The following is an 8,520-nucleotide window of genomic DNA, read 5'->3' as shown; positions in this document are numbered from 1 at the left end:
GTGTATTCCAGACATATGTTTATTTTCACATTTTTTAGTTACAAGTATCTACTTTTATAGTCCCTTTAACTTTTTAACATAGCATAACACTTGAAGATGTCATTTTTCTAAACAAGGAATGTATTTGCCCTTTGTGTTTTATATTCCTCACTAGGATTAAAAACAAAAACAAAAAAACAAAACAAAACAAAACCAACCCACGTATATATGGTAAACTAACATTTAACAAGGGAACCAAGAATACTCATTGGGAAAGGAAAAAGAATTCAATAAATGGTACTGGGAAAACAACATAACCATGTAAAGAAGACTGAAATTGGACAACTGTCTTATAACACACATAAATTAAGACTGCTGATTCATAGGGGCACATGTACTCCAATGTTTATAGCAGAGCTTTCAACAATAGCCAAATCATGGAAAGAGCCTAAATGTCCATCAAATGATGAGTGGATAAAGAAGATGTGGTTTATGTATAAAATGCAATACTACTTGGCAATGAGAAAGAATGAAATCATGCCTTTGCAGCAACGTGGATAGAACTGAAAGGTATTAGGCTGAGTGAAATAAGTCAGTCAAAGACAGATACCATATGTTTTCACTCATATATGGATCTTGAGAAACTTAACAGAAGACCATGGGGTAAGGGAAGAAGAAACAAATAGTTACAGAGAGGGAGGGAGGCAAACCATAAGACTATTAAATACAGAGAACAATCTGAGGGTTGATGGGATGGTAGGGGTAGGAGAGAGGGGAAAATGGGAGAGAGGGAAAAGAGGCATTAAGGAGGGCACATGTTGGGATGAGCACTGGGTGTTGTATGAAAGCAATTAACCATGAGAATCTACCCCAAAAACCACGACCACACTTTACACACTGTATGTTAGCCAATTTGACAATAAATTATATTAAAAATAAATAAAATAATTAAAAAATAAAATTTAAAAAATTTTAAAAAAATTAAATGGAAAAAAATTAGCCTCATATGGATTAAAGACTTAAAATAAGACCTAAAATCATAAAACAAAATATAGCAGGGAGTAAAAAACCTTGGCATTGGTCTTGGTAAAAATTTGTTTTAGATATGACACCAAAAACACAGACAATTAAAAAAATCAATAAAAGGGAATATATCAAACTAAAAACCTTCTGCACAACAAAAGAAACAATAAAACAGAAAAGAAAACTACTGAATAAAAGATAATATTTGCAAATCAGATACCGAAAAAAAGGTTAAATAACTTGTGTGTGTGTGTATGTGTGTGTGTGTGTGTACAGAGAAATAGGGAGGGAGAGAGAGAGAGAAAGAGACAGAGGGAGAGAAATCATATAATTCAATAGCAAAAACAAACAAAAAATCTAATGAAAAATGGGCAAAGGAAAGAGAATGGCATGGTATATTCAGATGTTGTATGGGGAAAATCTGCAGCAAAGAATACTCTATCCAACAAGACTATCATTTAGAATAGATGGAGAAATAAAGAGTTTTCCAGACAAATAAAAAATAAAGGAATCCATAACCACTAAACCAGCTGTGCAAGATATTTTAAAGTGTCCACTTAGAGTGAAAAGGAGAGACAAAAATGACAAAAATAGGAAAGGTTCAGAGAAAATCTCCAGAAACAAAAACAACAAAACAAGTTAAAATTCCACTATTACATACCCATCTATAATAGCTTTAAACACTCCAATCAAAATACATAGGAGGCTGGGCTCACTGCGTCCTGCTGATCACTTAGATTCCACCCACATCTGCCTAATATACCCAGAAAACTGCCAGAAGATAGCAGAAGGGAATCTCCAGAGCCATGCATAGATGAGAGGCCCACAGAAGAGGGTAGGAAGGGTGGAGAGGTGGTGCTAGCTACATGGACTGTCAGGAGGAAGCCAGGGAAGTAGAGGGGCAGTCAGTCCACCTGGCAAGGCAGAGCCCCCGAGTCTGGCTTGCAAAAGTGGAGGACAACAAAACTGGAGAACCTGGAAGAAATGGACAAATTACTAAACACCCACACTCTTCCAAACTCAAAAAGGAAAAAATAGAAAACTTGAACAGACTCATAACCAGCAAAGAAATTGAATCAGTTATCAAAAATCTCCCAACAAATAAGAGTCCAGGACCAGAGGGCTTCCCAGGGGAATGTTACCAGATATTTAAAGCAGAGATAATACCTATCTTTCTCAGGCTATTCCAAAAAAATAGAAAGGGAAGGAAAACTTCCAGACTCATGCTATGAAGCAAGCATTACTTTGCTTCCTAAACCAGACAGATACCCAGTAAAAAAAGAGAACTACAGGCCAATAACCCTGATGAATATGGATGCAAAAATTCTCAATAAGATACTAGCAAATCGAATTCAAAGGCATTTAAAAAGAATTATTCACCATGATCAAGTGGGATTCATTCCTGGGATGCAGGGATGGTTCAACATTTGCAAATCAATCAACATGATACATCACATTAATAAAAGAAAAGAAACATATGATCCTGTCAATCGATGCAGAAAAGGCCTTTGACAAAATTCAGCACCCTTTATTAATAAAAACCCTCGAGAAAGTTGGGATAGAAGGAACATACTTAAAGATCATAAAAGCCATTTATGAAAAGCCCACAGCTAACATCATCCATAATGGGGGAAAACTGAGAGCTTTTTTCCTGAGATCAGGAACACGACAGGGATGTCCACTCTCACCACTGTTGTTTAACATAGTGTTGGAAGTTCTAGCATCAGCAGTCAGACAACAAAAGGAAATCAAAGGCATCAAAATTGGCAAAGATGAAGTTAAGCTTTCACTGTTTGCAGATGACATGATATTATACATGGAAAATCCGATAGACTCCACCAGAAGTCTGCTAGAACTGATACATGAATTCAGCACAGTTGCAGGATACAAAATGGATGTACAGGAATCAGTTGCATTCTTATACACTAACAATGAAGCAACAGAAAGACAAATAAAGAAAGTGATCCCATTCACAATTGCACCAAGAACCATAAAATACCTAGGAATAAATCTAACCAAAGATGTGAAAGATCTATATGCTGAAAATTATACAAAGCTTATGCAGGAAATTGAAGAAGATATAAAGAAATGGAAAAAAATTCCCTGCTCATGGATTGGAAGAATAAATATTGTCAAAATGTCAATACTACCCAAAGCTATCTACACATTCAATGCAATCCCAATCAAAATTGCACCAGCATTCTTCTCGAAGCTAGAACAAGCAATCTTAAAATCCATATGGAACCACAAAAGTCCCCGAATAGCCAAAGTAATTTTGAAGAAGATCAAAGCAGGAGGCATCACAATCCCAGACTTTAGCCTCTACTACAAAGCTGTCATCATCAAGACAGCATGGTATTGGCACAAAAACAGACACATAGACCAATGGAATAGAATAGAAACCCCAGAACTAGACCCACAAACGTATGGCCAACTAATCTTTGACAAGCAGGAAAGAATATCCAATGGAAAAAAGACAGTCTCGGGGCACCTGGGTGGCACAGTCGGTTAAGCGTCCGACTTCAGCCAGGTCATTATCTCGCGGTCAGTGAGTTCGAGCCCCGCGTCAGGCTCTGGGCTGATGGCTCAGAGCCTGGAGCCTGTTTCCGATTCTGTGTCTCCCTCTCTCTCTGCCCCTCCCCCGTTCATGCTCTGTCTCTGTCCCAAAAATAAATAAACGTTGAAAAAAAATTTTTTTAAAGAAACAAGACAGTCTCTTTAACAAATGGTGCTGGGAGAACTGGACAGCAACATGCAGAAGGTTGAAACTAGACCACTTTCTCACACCATTCACAAAAATAAACTCAAAATGGATAAAGGACCTGAATGTAAGACAGGAAAGCATCAAAACCCTAGAGGAGAAAGGAGGAAAAGACCTCTCTGACCTCAGCCGTAGCAATTTCTTACTTGACACATCTCCAAAGGCAAGGGAATTAAAAGCAAAAATGAACTACTGGGACCTTATGAAGATAAAAAGCTTCTGCACAGCAAAGGAAACAACCAACATAACTAAAAGGCAACCGACAGAATGGGAAAAGATATTTGCAAATGACATATCAGACAATGGGCTAGTTTCCAAAATCTATAAAGAGCTCACCAAACTCCACACTCGAAAAGCAAATAACCCAGTGAAGAAATGGGCAGAAAACATGAATAGACACTTCTCTAAAGAAGACATCCAGATGGCCAACAGGCACACGAAAAGATGTTCAGCGTCGCTCCTTATCAGGGAAATACAAATCAAAACCACCCTCAGGTATAACCTCACGCCAGTCAGAGTGGCCAAAATGAACAAACCAGGAGACTATAGATGCTGGAGAGGATGTGGAGAAATGGGAACCCTCTTGCAGTGTTGGTGGGAATGCAAATTGGTGCAGCCGCTCTGGAAAACAGTGTGGAGGTTCCTCAAAAAATTAAAAATAGACCTACCCTATGGCCCAGCAGTAGTACTGCTAGGAATTTACCCAAGGGATACAGGATTGCTGATGCATAGGGGCACTTGTACCCCAATGTTTATAGCATCACTCTCAACAATAGCCAAATTATGGAAAGAGCCTAAATGTCCATCAACTGATGAATGGGTAAAGAAATTGTGGTTTATATACACAATGGAGTACTACATGGCAATGAGAAAGAATGAAATGTGGCCCTTTGTAGCAATGTGGATGGAACTGGAAAGTGTTATGCTAAGTGAAATAAACCATACAGAGAAAGACAGATACCATATGTTTTCACTCTTATGTGGATCCTGAGAAACTTAACAGAAACCCATGGGGGAGGGGAAAGACAAAAAAAGAAGTTAGAATGGGAGAGAGCCAAAGCATAAGAGACTGTTAAAAACTGAGAACAAACTGAGGGTTGATGGGGGGTGGAGGGAGGGAAGGGTGGGTGATGGATATTGAGGAGGGCCCCTGTTGGGATGGGCACTGAGTATTGTATGGAAACCAATTTGACAATAAATTTCATATATTGAAAAAAAAGTACACTAGACAGTCACTCAGAGCCAGAGAACATATAACGGTCATAGGTTGAAGCAGATAAAAAAAAAAATATCAGTATTACTTAAATTGTTTTCTAACTCCACATTTTATTTTCTACAGGAATCAAAAGAAAAATAATAAAATGTTTTATAAATCCATTAATGGATACACAATGTATGAATACACCATTTGTTACATCAATAACATAGTGGCAGTGGTACAAAACAGTGGAGGGATAGAAGTTTTGTGTGCAATTGAAGTTAAGTTGATATCAACCCAAATTAACCTGATGTTACTTTAGGATTTTAAATGTAATCGCTATGGTATTCACAAAGAAGACATCTATGGAGTACAGCTTAAATGAAATTGCAAGAGCATCAAGGTGTGTCACCACAAAAATCAAAGACACACACACACACACAGACACACACACACACACAGTAATGGAAGAAATTAAGGGTGGAAAAAATCTAAGAGCTACAAAATGCAAGTAAGTAGATGGCAAAAGTAAGTCTTCCCTTATTAATTTCTTTGAATGTGAAATAACTAAATTTTACAATCAAAAGATAGAAATTTGCAGATTTTTTAAAAAAATGAAACAACCCTATCCTATCTACAGAAGATACACTATGCATCTAAAGACACAAATATGTTGAATGTGAAAGGAAGGAAAAAGATATTCTATGCAAATAGAAATAGATATAGAAATAAATATTCTATGCAAAAAAGAATAGCGGTGGCCATATTAGTATTAGAAAAGTAGTTTTAAGTAAAAAAATTCTACAAGAGAGAAAGATGGACATTATGCTTTCATTAAATGTCAACATGAAGAAGATAGAACAATAATAAGCATATATACACCAAACATTAGAGCTCCAAAATATAAGAAGTAAATATTGACAGAATTTAAAGGAGAAATAGACAGGTCTACAATAAAACTCATAGACTTCAACACCATGCTTTAAATAACAGATAACACAATCAGAAGAACAATAAGTAGAAGATTCAACAACACTAAAAGTCAATTTGGCATGAATATATAGAGAACACTTCAACCAACAAGAACAGAATACACATTTTTTTCTTACCTGAACATTAATAATTCTTCAGTTTATACCATATTTTAAGACCAAACACCAGTGTTAATATTTTTAAAATATTTAAATATTAAAATTATCCTTTCTGATACCAATTGAAAGAGTATTTAAATCAAAAACAAAGGATAACTGAAAAATGCACAAAAATATAGAAAGTGAACAACACACACTTAACAATAATAAAGAATAAACCACCAAAAAACTAGAATATGCCTTCAGACAATTGAAATTAAAACACAATATTTTAAAACTACATGAATGTTGTATAAAGGTTGCCTAGAGTATAGAACCAATAAGATGCCTATATATAATAAAATATTTATTATAAGGAAATTGGATCATGCAATTGTGGAGGCTAAGAAATCCCTTGATCTGGCATATGCAAGCCTGAGATCTAGAAAAGCCAGTAGTATATTTCAGTCTCAGAAGGCCCAGGAACTAAGGGAGCTGATAACAGATTCTAGTTTGGATCTGTAGTCCTGAGAACCAGGAGAGATAGGGGCAAGAAAGATTGCTGTCTTAGCTCAAGCATACAGGAAGCAAAGAGTGAATTTCTCCTTCCTCTGTTTTTTATCCAGTTCAGGTCCTCAACACTGGATGATGACTGCTCACATTGGGAAGAACAATCTACTTTACTGACTCCATTGATTCAAATGCTAATCTTTAAACACCCTCAGAGAAAAACCCAGAAATAGTGTTTAATTTGGGCTTCCCATACCTAGTGCAGTGAGATATAATTATCACAGGTGCAGTGAAAACAGTACTAGAAGGAACACTTAAGAGTATAAACACATATATAAAAAAGAAAATATATCTCAAATCAATTATCCAACTTTACAACAAAACAATTATCCAACTTTACAACTTAAGCAACTGAAAAAAGAATAAACTAAACCTAAAGTTATCTGATGTAAAGAAATTTAAAACAATTAGAATAAAGATAAATAAAATAAATATTAGAAAAAATAGAGAAAAATATGAAACTAAAAGTTGTTTTTTTTTTAGAAATGATCAATTAAATGAATAAATCTTTAGCTGGATTCACGAAAAGAGAGAAGATTCAAGTTAATAAACCATAAATAAAAGTAAAGATATTAGTATGAAATTTAGTGAAATAGAAAGGATTATAAGGAAGTTCTTTGAATAATAGTGTACTAAAAAAATTGGATAATCTAGATGAAATACACAAATTCCTGGAAGCACAATTCCTAGAAACACACACATTCCTAGAAAAAGTGAATCATTCTTTTATGAAGATGGTGCCAAAGGTGTAGAAGGAAGCCCTTGCTCCTCCCAAAACCAAAGCCAAAGCTTTTAAGGCCAAGAAAGTGGTGCTGAAAAGCATCCACAGTAACAAAAATAGAAGATTGACACATCACCTACATTCCCATGGTACAAGACACTGTGTCTCCAAAGACGGCCCAAATATCCTCAAAAAGGTGACCCCAGGAGAAGCAAATTTAACCATCATGCCATCATCAAGTTCGCCTTGACTACTGAGTTAGCAATAAAAAAAACAGAAGATAGAAACACACTTGTGTTCATCGTGGATATCAAGACCAATAAGAACCAGATCAAGGAGGCTGTGAAGAAGTTCTATGACATTGACATGGCCAAGGTCAACACCATGATCAGACACAAAAGAGATAAAAAGGCATATGTTTTACTGGCTCTTGACTTTGATACTTTGGATGTTGCCAACAAAATTGGGGTCATGTAAATTGAGTCCAGCTGGCTAAATCTAAATATAAATTTTTCACTATAAAAAAGTGAATCATAAAGACAATGAAAATTACCATACAACAATAACTACTAAGGAGAATAACTTTGTAATTAAAACCCTGACAAGCAAGAAAAGCCCAGGACTAGATGATTTCACTAATGAATTACATTTAAAGAATTAACATAAATCCTCTTCAAACTCCTCCAAAAGTGGAAGAGGAGGAAACCCTTCCCCACTCATTTTATGAAGTTGGATTAATCTGATACTACACATAGACAAAAGTACTACAAGAACAGAAATCTACAGACCAAATCCATTATGAATATTGATGTAAAATTCTTCAACAAAATACTGGGGAAATTAATTCAACAGAATATTAAAAAGATTAAACACCATGATCAAGTTGGATTTATTCCTGGAATGTAAGTTTGTTTCAACATGCCAAAATCAACATAACATATCACATTGTCAGAAGTTAAGAGGGGAAAGAAAACAATGATTACATAAAATGAATCAGAAAGAGTAGTAGACAAAGTTCAAAATTATTTAATGATAAAAACACCCAAAAAACTATAATAGAAGGAAACTGCCTCAAATGTAATAAAGGGCATATATGAAAAACCCACAGTTAACATCAGACTCAATTGTGAAAGGCTAAAAGCCTCTCTCCTAAGCTCAAGTATTAGACAAGGGCCCACATATTTTTTCCCTTCTACTA

The 8,520-nt window shown here is 35.5% G+C and overlaps 1 pseudogene; it reads left to right on the top strand.

The window, feature by feature from the left end:
* Nucleotides 1–7,329: 7,329 nt before the first annotated feature.
* On the top strand, nucleotides 7,330–7,838 carry LOC121025200 (60S ribosomal protein L23a-like; annotated as a pseudogene).
* Nucleotides 7,839–8,520: the final 682 nt, after the last annotated feature.

This window comes from Herpailurus yagouaroundi, unplaced genomic scaffold (genome assembly GCF_014898765.1).
Source record: "Herpailurus yagouaroundi ecotype Mexico unplaced genomic scaffold, PumYag 67555, whole genome shotgun sequence".
In the NCBI taxonomy this organism is placed as follows: domain Eukaryota; kingdom Metazoa; phylum Chordata; class Mammalia; order Carnivora; family Felidae; genus Herpailurus; species Herpailurus yagouaroundi.
The sequence above is the reverse complement of the archived record's forward strand: the minus strand, read 5'-3'. Positions and strand labels throughout refer to the sequence as shown.